The 24997-nt window shown below is 38.6% G+C and overlaps 1 non-coding gene across 1 annotated transcript; it reads right to left on the reverse strand.

The window, feature by feature from the left end:
- Positions 1-23870: 23870 nt before the first annotated feature.
- LOC123838027 (U6 spliceosomal RNA) lies at positions 23871-23972 on the reverse strand. The gene has a single exon (XR_006789369.1). It is a non-coding gene; the product is annotated as a U6 spliceosomal RNA (small nuclear RNA).
- Between the last annotated feature and the right edge of the window lie 1025 nt (positions 23973-24997).

The raw sequence follows: 24997 nt of genomic DNA on the forward strand, positions 1-24997 counted from the left end.
CTTGTTCATTATGACTTTCCTTTTTGTTTTTCCTTTTGCTGATTCCTTGCCAGCTTTTCTACACTTCCTTCTCACTCCCCACTTTATCACTGCCTCTGGACAAATCCATTCAGTCATTTGTTAGATTTAAGATAAAAGTTAGAGACACAGGAAGAAAAAACAAACAGAAACCTTGGGCATTGCCTTTTTACTTTAATTTTATTTCCCAAATTACTGTAAAAACAACTTAGAGCTATGTTTTTTTTCTTTTCCCTTTTAGCACATTGTACACCCTGGACAGGCAGCTATGGTTTCTTAATGATTCTACATGATTTTTAATGCCTGGCCTTTAAATATTCAAAACAGTTTGTTAAGTCCATAATTAAATTTTAACTTGTTATTCAGAGTCTGTGCCCATGCCCAACCACTGAGAAACACGAAAGACAAATGTTGGTGCTCATTTTCGTAACATAATTAGAATCCATTTCCCAAGGGGGAAAAATATTTTTCTGGTTTGACACTTCTGTGCACAGTGACCCACCTCTCTGTAGACCCAGGCAGGGGTATACTACAGGCCAAGCCAGGTACAAGGGCTACCTTTAAATGATCCCATTTCCCGAATAGAGAGCAAGGTCAGGAGTGAAGCCCATAGCTATCCTTCAACGTGGATCTCCAAATCTACCTCTTAACGCTTGCCTTCTTGCAGTTTGAATAATTTTTTTGAACTTATAAATTTTGAGTAAGTTTTTTTTAATCAATTTCAGCTGCACAGGAATAGAGATGGGAGTACAATAAGCCCTCCCACCTCCCCAAACCATTAATCAAATATTCTGATATGCTCTCTTCTAAAGGGGCACACCTCAGTCCATGATTTCCAGAACAGGCCAGGTCAAAATGTTACAACCCCAAATTCAAATGATATACAAAATAATTTGTCTGTTTTTTTTTTTTCTCTACAGCATAATCTAAGCTAGCTCCCAAGAAGACTGCAGAATTGATTAATTTATTAATTTAATTAAAATTATGATTAATTTAATTATATGATAATTTTATATATATATAATTAAATTTATATATATATATAATTTATATATAAATTAATTAATTTTATGATTAATATAATTTTAAATAATATTAAACTTTCTGTCCTACCCTCCAGCTTTCTAATTCCCTGGGGAATCTACATTTACAGATATACTTCAACACCTAAGTATGAACTAGACTTGAGGGTGTCTACCCAAGTCTTCAGCCTCACTGTTTATATGCTACAAGAATCCCACTGCTCAAATGGAATTTTGTTGTTTCACATGTATTTAATTCAGTGTTTATATTGTTTGGTTTATTAGTTTGTTTTAGGGCTTTGCTCTTTATTTTCCCTCACATGGATATTTTGCCAAGTTTTCCCTACTTTGTCTTCTTCCTTCACTCCCTACCTTGCTATTGCCTCTCAACAAACTGACTTCCAGATTTAGACATACTCATGTGGATAGAACATGAAGGCTGCATCTACACAGGCAAAGTGGGGAGCTAAGGCAACTCTTCTGTGTTCTCCGGAGAGTTGCCTTTCCTGTGCTGATATGAACTTTGGATTCATTGGGTCACTGTTCCACGCTCTAACTCTGTGTCTGAATTTAGTGCCGAGCTCTGGAATCCATTGGTACTGTTGACATTTGTCATTCTTTAACCCTCTAATCACCTACCTTCACCAAACCCCTTCCCTAAAATACCAGCGAGGCTAGTAATCTTTCAGAAATAACAAGAAAAAAGAATTTACAATTATTTTGATAATGTCTGTGCAAACAGCCATAAATTCTATACTTTCCATCATACTAAGGGCTGTAGTGTTGACAGTAAGAAAGGGTCAAACCAAATATTTGCATCTGGGGCCTCACCTGTTAGACCAGCAGTGAAGAGTCCAAAGTACAGCCCCAAGGCACCCACTGAGGCCTAACAGTGTACTTTATGAGTATTTTCCTGAAAGTTCCTGCTAGCCAACTCTCTCCGGCCCACTGCCGGCTCCTTTGAAATGGGGATATCAGCTCTCCCCATTCACTTATCGAAAATATGTCCATTACTGGATCAGATAAAATTGTTTGTATACTCATTTGAAATCCTTAGGCCTCATGCCTGCTTTGGACCAGGAAGACAGTCATTTAAAGTTACAGCCGGATAAAAGAAGAAAAAATAATTCAGGAAATTTATCCACACTCTCAACATCTCTTGTCTCCTTCCTGGAGTTTGAACTGAAAGCCCCGGTGTGCAGTAGTGATGGGGAAAATACCTATTCATTCTACTGGGAACCCCTAACACATCTTCCTTTTGTTCCTCAGATTATAGGAAATCAAGAACTTTAAAGAAAGCAATTTTATTTTGGTTTGGTAGATTGAAACAAATTCAAGCTGTTAGATAAAAGAAAGAGGAGGAATGGAAATATGGTCAACCTGCCCCACCTCAAGCCTGGAAACCTTACTGTCCCAAAACAGCATTTTTTAACATAATAGAAGCTGAAATACAGGGGCACCTGGGTGGCTCAGGCAGTTAAGCGTCTGCCTTCAGCTCAGGTCATGATCCCAGGGTCCTGGAATCCAGCCTGCCTTGGCTCCTTGTTCAGCGGGGAGCCTGCTTCTCCCTCTGCCCCTCCCCCTGCTCATGCTTTCTCCCCACTCCCCCAAACAAATAAATGAAAAAAAAAAATCTTAAAAAAAAAAAAAAAAAGCTGAAATACATCCCATTTCTTGGATGCTTACTTCAATAGTTTGCTAAAAGAAACAAGACCTATTGTGGTCCTCAAGAGTATCCACACAGCCAACTTCCACTGAGCTAACAGTTTTGGTGTGAAAGCATTGGGTGGGGGCTCAACTGTGGAACCAAAAAGGCTAGAGAATGGCTACTGAATACCAGGCATGTACGAAGAATGAAATTGCCTTAGACTATTAAAAGAAAAATTCCTAAATTATGTTTTCCTGATGCCTCCAGCACAATAAATGCAACCCCACAAAGCCCGGAGCCTTCCACAGGGTGCTGCCCCAGTCATGCCTTAGTGGGAGCTCTGGGAGATACCCTAAACCCCAGAGAATATGCACATGTGTGGAAATGCTCCCAGAGGATTGTGCTGGGTATATGTTGTGGTTTGAGTCCCTTTATGACTAAATGACATTTCTTTTTTTTTTTAAGGGTCTGAGTGGCTATGAAACATTGCGGTGAGGATAGTTTGCCGGGTTTAGTTTGTGTTTTCAAGGAGTGCACCAGTTCTTTTTGAAATGCAGCTGCCTCAAAAAGCAAGAAAAAACTATGAGGTGGGGGAGGTTGAGGCCCGGGAAGAGGGGGGGTGGTGAAGCACCGGGAGAGAATGCACAAAGTCTAAACACTTGTGATTCCGCCCCTCTGCCCTGGCGTGGGGGGTGGGGGGGTGCGCTACTATTTCCCAATAATAAAAGGGTGGTGGGGTCCAGATTCTTTATTTAGTCTTAGGTCCCTCCAAGAACAGCGAAGTGGGGATTCAGCGTGTGAAGCGACTTCAGCACGCCCACACCCACCCCAGCCTCTGCAAGGCGTACCCACGTGGCCTTGGGGAGCAGTAAGTGCCGAGGTGGGTCAGGCCAGCCAGCTGACCATGCGCCGTGCTTGCAACACTAACGGCTCCTTGTTTTCATGCTGAAAATATGCACCTCTTGGAACCTCTTCTGTCTTGGTCAGATGTGCGGGATGTGATTTACATTACGGAATGCAGGACAGGCATGCGCTTTCAAGTGTTCTGATCCAAGAATCAGGTTTCTATTATATACATGATCAGTATTGCCTTTTGTAGTGACCTGAATAGTTTGTGGTGTTGTGTTTTTTTTTTTTTTTTTTTTTGAACTTATTTTTAAATGATTCATTTTCTATCAAGCCCTAAGCCCAAAATGTCTGCCTGGAAGGGCGCCTGGGTGGCTCAGTTGGTTAAGCGACTGCCTTCGGCTCAGGTCGTGATTCTGGAGTTCCTGGATCGAGTCCCACATCGGGCTCCCTGCTCAGCAGGGAGTCTGCTTCTCCCTCTGACCCTCCTCCCTCTCATGCTCTCTGTCTCTCATTCTCTCTCTCGCAAATAAATAAAATCTTAAAAAAAAATTTTTTTTTTTGAAAAAAAAAATGTCTGCCTAGAAGATAACTGTGCTACAGTTCTCAAAATGTCCTGGAGACTAATTTCACAAGCTCCTTCTTCCTGTGGTCTAAGAGCCTTTAGCTTTACACCCAGGAAATGCTACGGTGTGGACAACAGCGAGGTTAGAGATACATCAGTCCTGGGCCCACTCTCTGGGCTGTCTCCTCTGCTGAGTGGTGTGTGAATAAACATGACTGGGATTCCAAGCTTCTCAAAGAGACACCACAGGTCCCATGGAGACATCATTAATATATTTGCCGGAACTACTTACATATTATATTTTCCTTTTTCATGAAGTTATTTGTATTCATTGAAGCTTACCTCTCAGGGATGTAGGGAGTAAGGAATAAGTTTAATGTTTCTGGAACTTAGAAAGCTTAGGGAGCTTAGTTTTAAGCCTTCACTCTACCACTAACAGACGTAACTTATTTTTCTGGGCCTTGGTTTGGGAACCCTTGTTTGGATTCAGAAAAGTTTTGGGGTTTTGATTTGTTTTTTGGTTTCTGTGTGTTTGTTTTTTCCTATAGGATCTCCCTGAGGCTTAGCTATACTAATGAGTACTATGAACTCCAAAAGTATCTAGTGAATCCCCAGCTGACAGGACTATTGAACACTTTTCCCCCCCAAAAAAGTTCATATCCTGGACTCTATTGCAAGTGTTCTGTAGAATATAGTTGAAAAAAGCTGAAGAACTAGAAGTGTTCTTCCTGCTTTCAGTACTATGAATCTATAAAGGCAATGCAGAATTATACACATTTAATGGATATATAAAGAGGTCATTTATGAGCCTGTTTTATCAATCAAGGCTTTATGTTGCAAGTAAAAGTACCCACTAGAGCTAGTTCAAGCAGAAAGGGACTTATTATTACCATTAGCTTATACCATCTACAGGAGGACCAAAGAACCAGTCTTGAATAATACCAAGGAAAATGCAGGAAAAAGTGGGCCAGAAAAAAATGCTCAACCACATCAGTTGTTCTAGCAAAAACACCTCCATTGCTGCCCATGGCTTGGCACATGTGGCACTAGGAAACAGGAGAAAACCCTACTCATGCTACCCTGGAAGCACCATTCTTCGCCACTGGGCTTGCTGAAAGGTGCAGGCTCCCTGCCATGTGAACACTCCCTCACCTTGGTTACTTCTGCCTCTAAATGGAACGTAAGGGTAGGCAGAATTCTGAGATGGCCCCCAAGAGTCCTGCTCCCTGATGTAAATGCCCAGTAAAATACCCTTTCCTTAAGTGTGAGCAGAACTTGTGAATATGATGGGCTGTCATTTCCATGGTTACCTATTATTATAGGACAAAAAGGGATCTTGCAAATGTAATTAAAATCTCCAGTCAATTGACTGGGAGTTAATCCAGAGGGAGTTATCTTGGTTGGGTCAGACCTAATTAAATGAGTCCTTCGAAGAAGTCAGAAATTCGAAGCCAGGGACCCTCTCCTGTTGGCGGCCTTAAAGAAGCAAACTACCATGTTGTAGACAGCTGCCTGGGGCGGAGAATGGCAAGGAGCCTCTACCACCAGCAAGAGAAAAAGGAGCTCACTCCTGCAACTACAGGCAACTGAATTCTGCCAACAACCAGGGTGTGAGCTTGGAAGAGAACCCTGATGAAAGTGCAGCGCTGGCCGACGTCATTTCAGCCTTGTGAAGCCCTGAGCAGCGGATCCAGCTACCCCCTGCCCATACTTCTGATCTGCAGAAACTGTGAGCCAACAAATGATGTTATTTTAAGCCACCAAATCTGTGTAATTTGTTACACAAGAAAATGAATACTTGTGTTTGCATGACAGAGCCAGGTCGGTCCTCAAAATTAAACTCCAATGCCTTTTCAATTTCTGCCTTCCAAAACTTCATTAAAAAAAGCCAGAAGTGACTGGTGTTGGTATTGAGTGAATCAATCTCTAATATCAGCAGCCATCTTCTTCGGGGAATTCTTTTCCAAAAGTCCGTGTCTCTCATAGGACATATGATAAGTTTTAAAAAGTCCCTTAGTTTTTTGTTTTGGTTTGGGTTTTTTAAGATGGCAAAGATCAACCTAACATACAAGGACTCAAAAGAAAATAATTAACATTTTTGCCAGCAAGTCCCTTTTATGAATCAACCAGTTATCTAAACTGACACACCAGTATTTCTAGGCTGATTCCTCTATAAAATTTTTTTTCTTCATGGAATAGATAACTTTTTTAGGAAAATGATGCTATTCTAGGAATAGACTCTATAATGGGATTCTTTACATGAACATTTTCCATATCTTTATACATGTATTGATAATCTATGTATAAGGCCTCACCTCTGGGTCTCACCAACAATGAATGTATTGATTATATTTTTAGTAGTTTTTTCCCTGAGAATTAAAGAAATCATCAACAAAACAAAGCTATTAAGGGAAGGATTTTTTTTTTTTAATTTTTCCAGAGGAGAAGTAAAAGGGCAAATATTATTTATCTGATAATATACACTATTTCTCCCTGGGAATATGAGAAGACAGGGATCCCACAGTACTCCTAGAAAGTTGGAAAGTTTTCTGGTAAAGCTGAACTTGTTTCTCATCCTTATATGAATGCCCACTCACATACCCAATGTCTAGCCTACTACCTTTCCCCACATTAAAGTGGTTTAGTTTCTATCTGTTACATCAAGTAAGTTTGAACCATCTCCTCTGCCTTATTAGTACTCCCTGACCGAACTTCCTCTCATTTCAGAACCACTTGTGGTGAGGAAAGGTAAACAATGAGAATGACAATTAAGAACCCGTGATCTCCAGAAACAAAACAGAAGCCCCGTTTGCTTTACCTAGTGTCGTAATTTCCCAGACCTGTTCCTCTTGGCCAATGTTGAGCCAGGCATTTTCTCCCTTGAAGGCTGAGCAACTTCTTACAAAACCACACTCTGTGGGTTTTCCCAGGTGCTGTTATTTCCTGAGCAGTACATGATAACAGTCCCTTAATTTTTACAGGCTGAAACTTTGCAAAGTGTGTTCAGAAAGTCTTGTCTCAGCTCATTTGATCCTCACAATATTTCCATAGGGGTCAGGCCAAGTGTCATTATTTCCCATTTATAAATAACAGAAACTTCTGTTTCTGGAATTAGATGACTGGTCTAAACTATGGTGAGCCATGATGCTGAGATTGGAACCCACGTCTTTTGAGTGTAAATCGATGTTTCCCCAGGATTCTTATCCTATTACAAAAAAATATCAATGAATGGATGGAAATAAATATCCAATAGGCATTGGCTTCCTACTGTTCTCTAGTCTTACCCACCCAAATCCTCTGCCACACTTGTAAAAAGCACCTGTGACCATGGCTAACACCATCAAGTACAAGTTCCCAAGCATAAATCTGGATCCTGCCTACCTCTAAGCCTGACACTTTATCCTCCAGGAACACTCCATTTTTTATAGTACGTACTTTCTTGCTTCTGCCTAGACTTGCCTCTGACTGCATTTTTTGTCTGAGTAAGTTGTATTTGTCCTTGAAGACTCTGCTCAGACTTTGCCCAGGCTGGTCAAGATAGACCCCTTCTGTGTCCAGTCTGTTCCTCTGGTTTATCACATTATTAACATTTCTGCTAATATGTACATACATATCTCTCTAGGGTATGGGTCCATGTCTTATTTATCTTGTGTTCTCTGTATTTAACACAGTGCTAGGAATTTCATCCCTGAAATGCATGTAGAATTAGGATTTTTTTTTTAAAGGAGTGGTTTTATTGGCTAGGAAATAAAAACCAAGTAACAGTGAGCCTCCAGAGGTGTAGCTTCCTTATCTAAACTGGTTCTGAAGGGACTGAGACTGAGAGTCTAAGAATGGAATGAATCACCATGAGTTGGGCTGGAGATGGGAGTGGAGAACAGAGGGAAAAATGCTCATAACCTTTGGAAAGTTCTGCTGAGAATCCTGAGGATTTAAGGTCACATGGTTGGGCACTTCGGTGGCAATGGAGTTACCCCTTTCAATTCTCCCTTCCAGAGTACCTGCTGCAGGGAACATAGCTGTCTGACAACCTCAAACTGCCATAACTTTGGACCCACTGCAGCATTCAAGTTAGGTCTCCTTCCCATTGGCTGCTCCAGACAATGAGAACACAGTGGGAGTAGTAAGTCTGGGCCACTTCTGCCTGACAGAGGACTCCTCTGATGGGACGTGAGCTCGAGGAGCTCAGGGATCCCCACTGACATAGCTGAGACTTTCTCAGAACTGCACTGTGGTCTGAGGCTGCTTCCAGCCCAATCCTCTCTTCTCTCCTGAAGCTTTTTCTTGCCTATTCATGACCCCAACCCCTTTTTTCCTTCAAAAGTATTTCCCCCTCGCCCATCTAATCCCTCCTTGACATCTGCTCTTCAGAAGAACTGGGCTTCTGAACTAAGAGTTAGTACTTAAAGTACTTAAGATTAAGTCTAAAAATCGAACTTTAGACTTGCTAACTCTAAATCTGTAAACTATGCTTAAAATTTAACAACACCCTTAGTCTAAAGCTATGTAGTAGTTCAGAATCAGAGCTAAAAATACCACGAAACAGGACAAATGGTTTCTGCTTCTGTATATCTGATATACACACAGGCAAAACAGAGGGTAAAAGTAGCCCAGGTTGGCCTTTAACTAATGTGAAAAATGTCATGGCTCAGTTGACTTGTGGGACAACAGGAGTGTGGCCACGTCATCGAGGTACCAGAGGGATTGAAGAGCGCGGACCAGGTGTCCAACAGTTACAGAGTATAAACAGCCCAGCTGTCCCCACCACTAGCCAGGCGAAGAGAGCCCCAGAGAAGAGGAGATTGCAAGAAGTGAATTGTGTATCATCCTATAATGGGGTGACATTTCAATCTATTTTTTAAAAATTTGTATTGGGCATTTCAAATCATTTTATATTTTTGTTGTGATTATGGATTACTCATGACGGGAAAGGTATATGGAAATCATGAGGGTTGTATAACCTGGAAGCATTTGATTGTATGGAGAAGTCATTCAGGCACCAAACAGCAGAAAGTTAACCCTTAAAAAACTCCTTCAAGTAGAGACCCCAAGCACCATAAGAACACAGCCTCTAGTCCCTCAAAAAGGCAGCAACCAATCACCCAAACATGCTATGCTGTATTTCAACTCTCAAAAAATTAATTAAACTTACTAAATTAAATTAAATTAAATTAAATTAAATTAAATTAAACTAAACTATCAGCCTGGCCCTTAAGCATGTGGGCAAGTCCACGAAGTAACAAGTAACAACAATTCTACACATTGATACTTCAGTAACTCAGTCTGACTCTTTTTCTTATCTTCTTTATTTTTCTGAGCCTTGTCTTAATGTGACCTATAGTTTTGCCTTTCTTCAAAATACGGTAAGTTTGGGGCACCTGGGTGGCTCAGATGGTTGAGCGTCTGCCTTCGGCTCAGGTCATGATCCCAGGGTCCTGGGATCGAGCCCCACGTCGGGCTCCCTGCTTGGTGGGGAGCCTGCTTCTCCCTCTCCCTCTGCTGTTCCCCCTGCTTGTGCTCTCTCACTCTCTCTGTCAAATAAATAAATAAAAGCTTTAAAAAAAAAAAAGCTTTTTAAAAAAATACAGGAAGTTAAAAAAAAGGGGGGGAGGGAGACTGAACTTTTCAATAAATTCAAAGAAAAACAAGGTATATGTCAGCCATGATGAAATTCTAGGTGATTAGAGTTTCTTCAGATTAATGCAGTATCTCTCACCTTTATTGAATTCATTGAAAAACATCAAATAATGTAAATTATGGTCCCTCCCACACCTGCCCTAGAGATTCTAATACACCTCCCAAAAAATAGTTGGCCCCCAACCTCTGTGAAACCTGGGAGTCAACATTTTCCAGGGCTTTTTTTCTACTGTTAGTATTACAGAAATAAAGTACCTTTCATTTTCTTTTCCAAATATAAAATTATATAGTGATACTGAGAATGTTTTTTCAAACCACAAATATCCTAATGAATAGTCTAATATATCCTACCCCATCTCTGAATACCAGGATTGGTCTCACCAACATCAGTTGAGAATTATTGGTCTAGTCTAACACACTTCCTTTGAAGATGAGAAAAATTGAGGTCATAGATTAAATAATTTGCCCAAGTTTGAAAAATTAATAAAAACTGAAATTTATAAAAGTAATATAAATCTATTTAATCAATTTGAAGAGGATAGCCCAATATTGTTGAAAGGCAGAGAATATAATAACCAAAACATAATTACTGTCCTGAAATGATAAAATATGATGCAATGTTTCCTATATTATAATTTGGTTCTGTCTATTAAGTTCCCACAGTCTCTCTTCTATGCAGCCTCTCGTGGTGAGCACGGTACACAGCAGAGCACAATTCCTGCCCTCAGGGAACTCAGTGTCCAACGGACACAACAGACAAGGGAATAGATGACTTCAATTTATGATGTAGGTTTGATGACAGGAGAACAGAGCAAGACTGAAGTTCAGAAGAGAACAACTGAACCAAGCCAAAACTCGTGGTCAGGAAAGCTTCCTTCTTGTCACTACACCATGAGACATTCCTGAAGACAGAGCTTGTAACTGGTCATCTTACTACTTCCACAGTGCCTACTAGTCCCACAGGCTTATTAATCTTTCATCAATATCACTTGCCCCTTTGCAATAACAGTTTTCTATGTGATTCTATAGCCAAATAGTTTTTACTACTTTGCAAACATGATTGAACTCATTATTGCTCTTTTTCTTTCTTTAAACTTGAGTTAAATACTTACCTAACCATATAATACCAAGAAAAAAATCCCACTTTTACATCTTTCTATCCAAAAGGAAATTTCTCCTTCACCACCTCTTCTTTGGTTTCACTTATGAGAACTTGGATACTTGAGTGTTTTTATACATGAAAACAAAAACAGGATTCTGTTTGTATGAATCTTACAATTAAAAAAAAAAAATAAACCCACCAATTAAAAACCCTCAGATCAGATGGAAGGCCTGGATTATTTCAATCCAGGCAAGACTCAAAAGGTTTTAGGGCCACGTTACAAAGTCTATAATTTGGTGACCCTCAACTGTTTTGTTCCTCCTCCCTTTTCTATTGGCTTCAGGGCCCGCTGGACAAGCAGTGTGACAACATAGACTTTTTTCAGAGCACTAGAATTGTGCCACCACATTCCAATGGCTGGAGGCCAGGGCACTGCTAGTCACACAGGCAGGAGTCAGGATGTGGCGTGTTAGAATTCCCATTCAGGTTCTTTCCTGATGGCTTTCTTGGAATTGCCACCATCAACAGCAAGATGGCAAGAAATGTGTAAAATAAAAGAAATATGTGGGATGGCTGTTCAGAAAACTTGACTCCCACTCTTGTTACTTTCTAGATGTGTGACCATTAGCAATTTTTCCAATCTGTTCTGCTATCTCACTGTATTAATCAGAATGAGACCATGAAAATTCATAGTTTCATTTCTGTTAGTGAGAGAAAAAAGGCATTCACATATTTATTTGGTCAGAGTGTAAATTATATGACCTTCTGGAGAACAATTTAGCTAGTAATTATCAGACTTACAAATGCCCCAAACTTTGGCCTAGTTATTCCTCTGGAAATCTAGCCTCGGGAAATAATTAAGAAAGTGCAGGAAGATATATGGAAAAGGATGTATACCACTGTGCTGACTGTAATAACAAAATGTTAGAAACAATCAAATGTCCAATAATAGAAACTGGTTAAATAAACTGGAATGTACCTACATAATAGTATATTACACAGCTGCTAAAAATAACATGAAAATATAAAATATAGCTATTGGTACATAATGGCATGTAAAGGTAATTACTAAGTATACAAGCAAGTAAAAAATTTGTATATATGATGTGAGGGAGATATATATAGCCATAAACATCTACATAGAGAAGTGAGGTGGGTATGGAACTATATTCACCTAAGTGTCCAAAGAGTTTAACTCGGAGTAATGTATTTTATTTTTCTTCTATTTATATGTCTGTGTTTTCTAATTTTTCTATAATATGCATACATTTCTATTATAACAAGTGAAAATAACCTTACCTTTAGAAAGCACAATGAAGTGTATGAAAACCTAGACTCCACTCTTATGGTATATCCAGGGATCAGAGTACTATATACACATATGAATTATAAAATGGCCTAGGTTTTGTCATCTTAATGATATATCTGTCACTGTAAATTTGTAATAGAAAAAGCCCCCCTTTTCCATGGTAAGAGCTTGCTAAGCATTCAAAATACTGAAATATTTTGTACATTTTCACTAAAATCAACGCTCCTTTAGTAAACTTAATTGAGGTTAATGAAGAAACTGAAGACCTCCATACAAAAGGTGGTGTTGTAAAAAGGGGAGGAAAAAAAAAGCCTTGATCCATTCGTCTTGTATAACAAGTTTGACAGTTTTACCCACTAACCATACAGCAGAGAGTGTTCTAAAATAGTTACCTCATTTGCAAATAGGAAACTCCAGTTCTATTGCTGGTTCCGGCAAAAACTTTCTGCAGGAACTCAGACAAGTATAACTTGTCTGTGCTTGAATTAATTTGTCTATGAAATGAACATCATGTTGGCAAAGCCTTTAAGTGAAGTTTAGCTTTTGAATGTAAAAATATTATAAATCCTCCTTAAAATCAAGTAGGAGGAGAATTTGGAAGAGGAAGAAAAGAAAGTTCTGATGATTCATTAAAGAAAAATTCATAGCCATTTCTCAACGAGATACCACAAAATATCTTTAATGAGCCAATTCCAGTGATTTAACTCCAAAACCTTACTCTACTGCTGCTGAAATTTGAACTATTGGCATTCATATCTGACTTATAAACACCAGTGTACTTTACATGGGTCAGGTCTTTTAAAGTTTTAGCTAACTTTAATTTAAATACTATTTTTACTCAACAGTACAAAAATTTTAATGTAGAACTACCTGAATTATACAGTATTTATACTGTATAATTTTTTCAAATTATATTTTATTGAATTGTCAACTCATAAATATATGGAAACACAACTAATAAAGAGAAATCTGTGTCTCTACCCATTATTGACTGTTTTTCAAGTGAAAGAGTCATGTAGAATTGACTGTAAGACATTCCGTAACAAATATATCAGGTCTGAGTCTACTGAAACAGCAATAAATTACTCACTTTTAGAAGGTAGGTTAGGGGCGCCTGGGTGGCTCAGTCGTTAAGCGTCTGCCTTCGGCTCAGGTCATGATCCCAGGGTCCTGGAATCGAGCCCCGCATCGGGCTCCCTGCTCCGCAGGAAGCCTGTTTCTCCTTCTCCCACTCCCCCTGGTTGTGTTCCTTCTCTCGCTATGTCTCTCTCTGTCAAATAAATAAATAAAATCTTAAAAAAAAAAAAAAAAGAAGGTAGGTTAATGATTTTGGGACACTAGGACAATATTTCTCCATTTTTTTCCAATCCCTAGCTCATACAAAGAACGACAATTGGCACCCATATTTCTTTTCCTTTTTCCATACTCTTTAGTCTGTCATCTGTATTTTCATATTCTTGATTTATGAGCTTAGGTCTCTATGTCCAATCCATTCCGAAAGATGCTATGGAAAATACAACATAATTAAGCCATCAAGAAAATATGAAATTAAGACAAAGACAAAAAAAAGTCTCTTGATACAAGTAAACTGAAAGGACTGCCACATAGTGCATAAAGACACGATAAAGACAATTCACATTCAAAAAGAAGATGAGTGTTCCAATGCCCAAACTGAATTAGAACAGTACATTTCCTGGAACATAATAGGTGCTCAGTAAATGTTAGAGGATTTTGTTTTTCCTTTATGCTTTTTTTCAGCAGGACATTTTGTGAAAGTCACAGCTAAACATTAAAAGATGGGAAGATTTGAGTAGACAAAAGGGAATGGAATAGGCATTAACACAGGATATTATTATGACAAAAGATTCAAAGGTAGGATGACATATTCTGATTCAATAAACTGACCCCCTCAGTTCGAGTAGTGGTGTTGGTAATAGAGAAATGGATGTACAGATGAGAGTCCAGTGATTTTTGGTGTTTGCACTTGGAAATGGGCATCTATATACCCATACTGTCAACTGAGTGTTCATCAAATGTATACTGGATCTAAAATGAGTGCTTGGAACTCATCGGGACCTCCAGTCCCCTCGTACTCTTTCCTTGCCTAACAGCCCTCTCCTATCTTTACTCCTATAATTACCCTGCTTAGATTTGGTGGTTGAAATTCTGACTTCTGTCTTACCAATGCTCTGGATTCCCCCGCCCCACTGTCTTTCCATAGCGTCTGTTTGGCAAAACCCCAACACTAGGTGAACTCAACTGTTTACTTTTTCCATGCAACTAGTGGGTTTGGTTCAGTGTTGCGTGATGCTGGTGAGAAGTAACAATTGGGCATTTTGCCATCATAAATCTGTGATCACCACTCTCAGCTGGGCTCCCCAACTTGGCTGTCAAGGAGTTGACCAAAATTCCTTAGCGTTGCTTCCACTTTTCACACTGCTTCAAGCTCTCTCCACCCCCCTCGAGTCTGACAGCTACACTTTACCTTGCGTTTCCATCTGAGAACCTTTCCTCTTACTCCACTGAGAAAACAGAAGTCATCATAAGAGAACTTCTTAACTTCTGACCATCAAATCTATCAAATCTACTTTTGTTTTCAAACCTCCTTTTCTTTTCTCATACTGGAAAAATAGCATAATCTATCATTTTATATAAAGCCAGTCCCTCAACATGTACTGTAAATTTCATTCCCAGTGTTGTCTGGGACACTGATCTGTAATTAATTCCTCTCTCTCTTACATATCAACCTTCTCTCTTTCTTACTCTTTCTCATCAGTATTTAAACAAACTCAAATCTTATGACTGGGGAGGAAGGACCTTCCTCTTTCTAACATCCTTTGAATCAAATATCCTCCTCTTCTACTTTTGTCAACCTTCTTGAAAAACTTGACTATACCCATTTTGCTCTCACTTGCCACTCATACTCCTTAATCCACTGTAATCTAGTTTTCTCTGCCATGATTCTACCCGGATTGCTTTCATCAGGATCACCAAAGTCTATATATAAATAAATTCAGTGATTATTTTCAGTTATTTTAGCACTTGCCTTTTCTTCAGCCTTTGAAACTGTTGATCACTCTTGAAAATATTCTTCGTGGCTTTATGGCTCCCCACACTAGCGGTTTACTACTTACCTTCTGCTTCCTCCTTTTCAATCTTCTTTACAAGTTTCTCTTCTTATCCTTACCCCTTAGAGAGTAAATATTACGTTTTTTTCACTCTTTGCATTTTCTCTGGGCTATCTTATTTATTCCCAAGATTCCAAAATCATCCCAAATCTTTAATCTCCATCTCTTCTATGAGCTCCCAGTCCATATAACTCCAATTCTCTCTTGAGTGTCTTTAAGTGGAGACACATGAGCAACCCAGACTCAACATAGGTCCCAAACTAAGTTCATTCCCTTCATCAACCAAGTGGCTTCCCTTTGGGGTTTCCTGTCTCAGGGAAGGCTGCCATAACCCAGCCAGCTGCTCAAGTAGGGAATCAAGAGTCACCTGTGTGTGCGTGTGTGTGTGTGTGTGTTCCTCACACACACTCAGTCTACCACCAAGTCTACTGAATCTCATGCTGATTACTACAACCTTCCTATCACCCAGTTCATTTTTTCAACCACCTCAGTGACTGAAACTATTTAAAGTCATGTCATCTTCCTAAGTCATTAGTGTACCTAGAAGGATCATCTGTGCACAAGTTTAAAGTTCTGGTTTCCTTTTTATAAGAGATTGAAAAAAAATCTAGGAAAGGTCTTTTTGTTCCTTCATTTCATCTTTTTAATGATAATGTTGGTTAAGATCACATCCCCAATTTTTGCACAATAATTTTTTGCAGGTACACATCATCAATGTTTGGTCATGCTGACAAAACTGGAAGGAATGTGTTTTCTTTCTGCAAACATAACATTTCTACAGCCTGGAAAAATACAGGTTATTAGTATTTGGCTGGAGGCATTAACTATTTATGTGTAACAGGCTGAACTGAAATAAGTGAATCAGTGTTACAGGTATCTGTTGGAATTAAGAGCAATAGTGAGAATGTCACAAGGAAATCTGATTGTTCATTGCCCTATTACCTACAAATGAACAAAAGATCACCTATGTAAGGCAAAGGTCACAGGTGGTGTTAGGGTGGTCTTCCATGGCCATTGCACCTCTTCCCCAGTCTCTGTAGAAAGATGTCCACACAGGGACTTCAGTTTAAAGCTCTCCATCTGTCCTTTTAGTTAATATGACTTTAGTGGATGATGTCAATCATTTTCTACATTCAGGAAAGATGGGAAAGGAAAAAAATTAGTAAAACACTAAGGTATATGTGTAACTACACTTTTAGTAGAAAATAATTGTGTTTACTCACGGAACAGAAAGTCCTATTTGAGACATAAGTTCATATATTTCAGTAGTTTTGAGTACAGTATCATTAGGAAATGGCCAGTTTAGCCAAAAACCCAAGTGTAATCCACAATGATTTTTCTCTTTCCTTCATCTTCCCCCACAGCAGCCTTGACAGCTCACCTCCAATCTAGATTCTAAATCTCTCCAATTTCTCCCATCTCTCTGGCTGTCCCCCTAATGCAAGCCACCATCAGCTCTCATTGGGTTGACTGCAACAGCCTCTAACCAGGGCATCCATTTTGACTTCCATAAGAATCTCTTTTCCATACAATTGTCAAATTGATCTTTCTAAAATTAATTCAGATCATATCATTCCTGGGCATAAAAATTTTCAGGTAATTCTCTTTGCCCATAGAGAAAAATACAAACTTGCCTCATCCTAAGTGGCCTTTTCTGACCCTGCCCCTGCCTAATTCTAGCTCCCTATCAGATCTCCCCCTCCTGCTACTGTCCCCATTCCTCTGTGATACAACCCTGCTTCCTTGTTGCTCAGACCCTCTGCTTGCTGTTCTCTCTGACTGGAACTTTCTGTTTCCAGATTCTTCATGGCTGATTTCTTGTCATTCAGTTCTCAGCTCCACTGCCACAAAGACCTCCTAAATTAACCATCTTCACCCTCTATTCACATTGTTCGGTTGCATTTTCTTTGTAATACATTCAAAGCCCTGAAATTATCTTGTTCGTTCATTTTTCTTATGTTCCTATTAGAATGTAATTTCATAAATAATTTTTTTCCTATTATGCTCATTGTTGAATTCCCAGTGTCCAGAACAGTGATCAGCAAACTTTTTCTGTAAAATGCTAGGTAGTAAATGTTTCAGACTTTACAGGCCATATAGTAGTTGTTGCAACTACTCAGCTCTAGTTTAGAAGCATGAAGGCAGCCATAGACAACAGGTAATTGATGAATGTGTGTGTTACATTAAAATTTTATTTCTGAACACCAAAATTTGAATTTCATATAATTTTGATGTTTCATAAAATATTCTTCTTCTTATTTTTTTTTTTAACCATTAACCATTTAAAAATGTAAAAACCATTCTTAGCTCATGAGCCATGCAAAAACAGGCAGCTGTCCAGATTTGGCCTGCAGGTCATAGTCTAACAACCCCTGATCTGGAATGACTATTGCTATACAAAAAAAAAGCTTGCAAAAAAATTCTAAATGAATGAATGAATGAACAAGGAAATGGATTTTCCTTGTGAACATGCATAGACTTGCCATGGACCAAGAGTTAATATGATTACCCATTCTACTGCTTCAGTCCTCACGATGGATTTGTTCTATCTGCTTGGTTGTTATTTGTTTATGGGAATGCCTGATCGTTAGCCTGAGTCACCAAGATCAATGTAAGACATGGAGTTCTTACAATGTAAAAAGAAGAACAGTTAAGACCTTATCTGGTACTTTACGTATAAAGGCCAACTAAATTGCATTGGGTTCTATATTCAAGATTAAAACGTACATATTTGACTTTCAAAAGCTTAAACACTATGCTAAAAAAATGAATAATTTATTGCTCTTAAAATATATACCTATAAGTCATGAGTGAAATAGGAAGACTCTTAAAGGTAATTTTAGAAAGATTATTTTTATCTTTTCCTCCAACTCCTTACTTCATATAATTGGGGAGGTTTCCCAAAGAAAGTAAAATTTGAAGAGTTTTAAATAAGGACTTTGAAATAGGTCAAGTCGTATTTACTCTCATTAAGACTGTTTTCCCCATCTATGACGATGTTTCATGAAACTCTTTCCTTTTAACTATACCCACCCGCCCATCCACCCCCAAATGTTCAAATAAATGGAAGAGATTGAACTTCTGTCCCTAAGTTAAGATTAGAACAAATATTAAGTTTTTAAAAAAGGGAAATTACAATAAAGGTAAAATCCTTTCATTTAAAAAGCAAGTTAAAATGACAAAGGATTACTGTTAAGATACTAAATCATTCTCAAAGAATGATTTCCTTTAATAAATCAGATTAAATCACTCATCAGAGGGAAAACACATAATGTCTTAAAGAAAGTTTTAGCAAAGTCTTCAACAGCTCCTGGCAGCAGCAACTTGGTAGAAAAGTTTGGAATGACAGCATGAGTTTGCAAGAGTGCTCAACTGAGAGCTGTAAAGAGAGCATTGAGGTCTTGTTAAAAATAACTGCTGAATTGGGGATAGTACCTTACTTTAGCGTAGCCTGGGATTGTGTGCTTCTAAATTGTCACTTGTAAAAGTAATTCACAAAGTGGAGACATTTTGAGTGATTTCTTGGGCTGTCTCAGAAGTACACAAGGTGTACTTCACACTTCATAGTCTCACTCTGATTAATAAAGAAAGTGCACAATATCGGGGGCAGGGAGTTATTCTTCTGGAAACTCCAACAGATTATACTAATATTTATAGCCTTTATAAGAAAGGAAGGGAGGGAGGGAGGGAGAGGGGGAGGAAAGAAAGGAGGAAATGTCTTCTTTCAATCACTTTCAGTTTGGAGCGTGATATGAAGTGTTCTCAATTGACAGTCCTTGTCTGGATGTCCATTTCTAAACTTTTCTAAGCTCAGGCTTGAAATGCTGAGAGCATCCCCAAGGCTTACTCATCTTTCATTGAGCCTGGAACTTGAGGTATCTGTATGAAAGCCAAGTTCTGAGTAAACCTGAGACTATTTACAGTTTCAGGTGGGAATCAGGTGCTATTCAAGACTAATAGACTATGTATTTAATGGTACTTGAATTATGAGGCATTTAGGAGTGAGGGGAGCCCCACTGCTGGAAACTGAACTTGACGAGCACCCCATTTAGCTTTGTACATCTCCCACTGAGAACCCAGCCCCCTGACTTAACACACAGTGGATACTCAATAAATGTCTGTGTGCCATGTAGAAATACTACTGACTATAACTTGAGACATACTTTCAGGCTTCTAGAGTTAAAAATTGACAGTCTCACCTGAAGAGCCAGAGCAATCTTGAGAGAGAAGAATGAAGCTGGAGGCATCACAGTCCCTGATCTAACTATATTACAAAGATATAGTAATCAAAACAGTACAGTATTGGCATAAAAACAGACACATAGATGAATGGAGGAGAAGAGAGAGTCCAGAAAGAAACTCATGCACATATAGCCAACTAATTTATAAGAAAGGAGCCAAGAATACACAATGAGGAAAGGATAGTCTCTTTAATAAATGGTACTGGGAAAACTGGACAGCCACATGCAACAGAGTGAAATTGGACCCCTATCTTACACTATACACAAAAATTAACTCAAAATGGATTTAAAGACTTGAATGTAAGACCTGAAGTCGTAAAACTCTAGAAGAAAACATAGGCGGTAAGCTCCTTGACATCGGTCTTGGCAATGACTTCTTAAGTCTGACACCAAAAGCAAAAACAAGCAAGTAGGACTACAGCGAACTAAAAAGCTTCAGCACAGCAAAGGCAACCTACTGAAAGGGAGAAAATGATTGCAAATCAAATATCCAATAAGGGGCTACTATCCAAAATATATGAAGAACTTACAACTCAATCACAAAAAAACAAACAATCTAATTAAAAAATGGGCAAACAATCTGAACAGACATTTTTCCAAAGAAGACAAACAGATGGCCAACAAACACACGAAAAGATGCTTAATATCATTAATCATCAGGCAAATGCAAATCAAAACCACAATGAGATCTCACCTCACACTTACTAGAACATCTATTAGCAAAAAGACAAGACATAGCAAGTGTTGGCAAGGATGCAGCAATTTCACTTTTAGGTATTTATCCTAAGAAAATGAAAACACAATTTGAAAAGATAGATGCACCCCCATGTTCGCTGAAGCATTATTTACAATAGCAATATATGGAAACAACCTAAGTGTTCATTGATAAATGAATGAATAAGGCAGATGTGAATATTATTCATGCATTAAAAGGGAACATTATTTGGGGTGCCCAGGTGGCTCAGTCGTTAAGCGTCTGCCTTCAGCTCAGGTCATGATCCCAGGGTCCTAGGATCAGGCCCTGCATCAGGCTCCCTGCTCAGCAGGAAGCCTGCTTCTCCCTCTCCCACTCCCTCTGCTGTGTTTCCTCTCTCTCGTCTCTCTCTCTCTCTGTCAAATAAATAAATAAAATCTTTAAAAAATAAATTAATTAAATAAAAGGGAATATTACTCATCCGTAAAAAAGAATAAAATCCTGCCATTTACAGCAACATGGATAGACCTCAAGGGCATTATGCTAAGAGAAAACTGAAATAAGTCAGACAAAGACAAGTGTCATATGATCTCTCTTTTATATAGAATCAAAAAATAAAAATAAAACACAAACTCATAGATACAGAGAACAGATGAAGGTTGTAAGAAGCTAGGAATAGAGGGTGGGAGAAATGGGTAAACTGTTGTGGCTTTCTAGTTTAAATAAATTGTATAAAAATTAAAAAATAAAAAGACCCCATCTATAAGAAATAAAGTAAAATAGTTATGAGGGTATAGAGCATGACAACTATTGTTAATAATGTTGTATTGCATATTTGAAAGTTGCTGAGAGAGTAAATCTTAAAAGGTCCCACCACAAGAAAAAAAAAGCTGTAACTACGTATGGTGATTGATGTTAACTAGACTTATGTGATGACCATTCATAATATATACAAATGTTGAATCATTATGTTATGAGGTCATAAAACTCTGAAACTAGTATAATATGTATATATGTAATATGTCAATTACACCACAGTTAAAAAAATTTTTGACAGTTCCTTCTTCATCCCCTCCTCTTCCAAACGCATCCCTTAAGGTGGTATTTTGCTCTGCTAGGAGAAACTTCATGAACTCTGTGTATGTGTGTATTTAAGTATGTGTTTCCTTCACTGCACAACTGCTGTTCCTAGACACAAACTGAGGGAGAGAGAGCCAGCTGAGATTTTCTGAGATTAAGACCAAAAGGCCTATAGTGGTGGGCACAGAAGTCAGGCGTGGCCTTGCTCCCCCTAAAAATTAAGTATCTCTACCTTACAATGTGGGGATGGTGCTCTCAAGTTCAAGATGTTATGAAAAAGCAGGAAAAATTACTGTACTCATACTGCCTGGCTTTAAAAAAAAAAGTAAGACCTGATCAAACTGAGGTTAGCTCTGTCTCAACTATTGGTAGACTTTAACCCACTAGTAGAAGCAGAGCGGTTGATGAAGATGTTAAGTCTGAAAAAAACAGAAAGGCGAAGTCAAGGTGGAGGTTCAGAACTTCTTTGAGTCCTTTTAGAGAAAGGTTATCAAGATTTGCATAGGGAACAATAAGAAAGTGCTTAAGGGCAATCTTAGTCAATTAGAATCTGTTTTTCTAAGATTAGAATTTGACATTTTTGATTCTAGTATAATTAAAATTATCTATAACACCCTGCAAGTTGAATACAGGAAAATACTAAACACTAAACATAAAACTAAGTCCTTGGGAGAAAGAAGAGAAGGAACCTGGGAAAACAGACCACAGAAAGTAGAGTTTATCCAACCCCTCAATTTACGATTGAGGAAATTGAGTCTAAGACAGTTTAAACAAATTAGTATCTGGGATCAGACTGGTGACAAACGAAAGGAATTTCCAACGAAGGTGACGTGAGGTCTAGCAGAGGTATTTTGGGCAGGCAGAAATTCCAATGTTCTTCATAACAAGCTGTGTTTATACACACCCCAGTGTAGCTGTTTTTAGAGATACACACAGTATGCAAATATATCTTAAAATTCTCAAGCCAACCTTAAATGCTATCATGCACATAATATGGGGAGGGATAATGTTCCCAGTCACGGCATTCCTTAGGTTTGCTAAGGTTATTTGTGCTAAGCAGACAGACTGCCTTGGCAAAAATAAGGCAATTATCTGTATAGGTCAAGAAAAGGTTGACCCAAACTATCCTAATACAGTAATTGCCTCTATTTTCCACTTTATTGCCATATATTCTTTTGAAATTCCTGGAACAGTCTGTGCTGCTATTCCGATATCACACGCGCGGGCACACACACGCACGCATGCCGTGAAGCCAGATCTCTCTCTCCTCCTGAGCAAAGAAAAACAGAAGAAATGCTTGATTCTATGGTTAACCCATGAAGGGAGTGTCTCCATTTCCATTAGGATCTTCTTGCTTGCTGTTTCCCAGAGTGCCTGGCTTCCAGTGTACCAGTCGCTGACACAAGGCAAGTTGCCCCTCCCACTAAGATGAAAGTAAATCCAAAGTTCGGAGAGAGAACAAGAACGGGAGGTGGAAAGGTAGAGGTATGATACTGTCTAAGGTACTGTAATTAGTGCTGTGAGCTGAAACAGCTTCCTGGGTGTGATTATCAGCTCAATGTGGCTTGTTTGGAGAAGTAATTAAGATACTATTTACGTAGGCTCCTAAGTGAAGCTTGAGTGTCTCTCTTGGTCCTTTGAGTAAAAAGATGTCTCTGTGTTTTCTTCCAAATAAAGCTATATTGCAGCTAAACAATTTATCTTGTCTCCCAACAAAGCTTCTGAATCTAATTCCTGCTATATCTTCCTAAAATACAGTGAACTAACTACAAGGAAGGAAAAACTCAACTATCCCCACATGCTTGAACTCAGTTTGGGCTGTTACGTTATTGACTAATCTAACTTGAACTGTTAAGCAAGGGAATGGCGTAACTCTTTGATATTTAAACTCTAAATTATTTCTGAGCTGATTTTTCCAACTCAGCTGTATTTGTAGACATCAGCATGTCAACTTAGTGAAGTCATAAGTGCCTCTCTAGGAAAGTGATGTGCTCTCCATTCCCTTCATGGGGAATGGGAAGTATCAGAATCTCCAATAGGGAATCTGTACTTACTATTAGCAGTCACCCTTGTCTTGAATACCTCCTCAGTGTAGATTAGCAGGGTAAATATATAAGAACCCAAAGAAATACACAACTATCTGTGTAGAAATACACAACCCAAAGAAATACACTATAAAATGTGTCTTCTCCCTCAATTTAATTGGGAAAACAAGGCATGTCCATAAAAAAAGATAAGAACAGTAATAACACAATGCAAGGTAACAAACCTCAAAGAAAGTGCTACAGACCATAAGAGTTACAGGTGTTCACAAAGCAATAAATCAGAAGTTACCAAGGGCTGAAGAGGTGACATTTTTTTTTCTTTTTTTTTTTTTTTTTTTTTTTTGCCTTGATCAGGGAAGCCCTAAGCAAGGTTTCCCAAATTTTTTTTAAACATTTGTTCCAGCTTCCACAACATTCAATTCCCATCCCTTGTGACTCAACTGATCCAGGCCAGGTAGGGGTCCAGGGGTGAGAGTGCATTCCAAAGTAGCATAAAGATAGAAAGAAATTACCCTCGATTTCTGAATGTCATCTCAAACTTACATGATTATTTTTTGCGTGCCATCCTTGCGCAGAGGCCATGCTAATCTTCTCTATATCGTTCCAATTTTAGTATATGTGCTGCCGAAGTGAGCACTACATGATTATTTTTTAAAGGGTTTCTCTTCAGTCTACCTTGGGAAGGAAGGCAGCCACCTTGAGGTTCTTTTCCCCCACTGTAGTTTTCAGCAGATCCTATATGGGGGTCCTCTCTAGGAATGAGTAAAAGTCACATGAACTGGTGAGTAAGGGACAGGCAAAACTAGGTAGGAAGAGACAGGTAGGGGGCTAGGTGACTAGGCTACACAGGAGGCTGGCTATGTAACCAGGCTCACAGAAATCTCAGATGTGAAGAAAGAGAAGGGAACATAACAAATCCCCCTTGTTTTTTCTAAATATAGATGTGATACTCACCTGATAGTTATAAATCTATCTTGTTAGCTTTAAATATAAACAGGATATCTTCATGATATTTACAAATCCACCTTGTTTGTGGTAAATGTTATAGATAAGGTATTTACCAAGTTCCCTGGTCAGTTTTCTATAAAAGACCAACCATAAAAGCCCTCGGTGGCCACCCATTCCAGTTGCCTCTCACTTTAGAGAGCTTTTTTCCTTTCCTTTCCTTTCTGTTCTAACCTTCAGTTAATAAATTTTCATTTCACTTCACCCTTTTGTGTTTTTGAGATTCATTCTTCAATTCCATGATATAAGAACCCTGCAACACTGGGACCCCACCAGGAGCTGGCAGATGAGTATCCATTCCCCAACAGGTCTCCAAGCATGGCCAGACTTCGAAGAGTGAAAGTTTTCTTCAAAAAGAAGCATATGAAAACATCTAAAACCAACAGGCCCTTGATGTGGTACTCAGAAACATTGCCCAAATTTTCCTCTTGCAAGTCCTATCTATATGAAACCATTTGTTTATATGAAAACTTTTAAATATATATTTTAGTCATTTTGTGTTTATAGATTCCTGGATGACTAAAGTTCTCAGTTTTCACCCAAATGTGAGGTTGGAGTTTCAATTCTCTACCCAACTAGTCAGTAAATTTGACACTTTTGAGGTCTGTCTTCAATTTAATAGTAAAAACTATTCATTAGAAATAGTATCCAGAAAAA

Source organism: Mirounga angustirostris, unplaced genomic scaffold (genome assembly GCF_029215605.1).
Source record: "Mirounga angustirostris isolate CCGP_5_RB_7025 unplaced genomic scaffold, mMirAng1.0.hap1 SCAF_8, whole genome shotgun sequence".
Lineage (NCBI taxonomy): Eukaryota > Metazoa > Chordata > Mammalia > Carnivora > Phocidae > Mirounga > Mirounga angustirostris.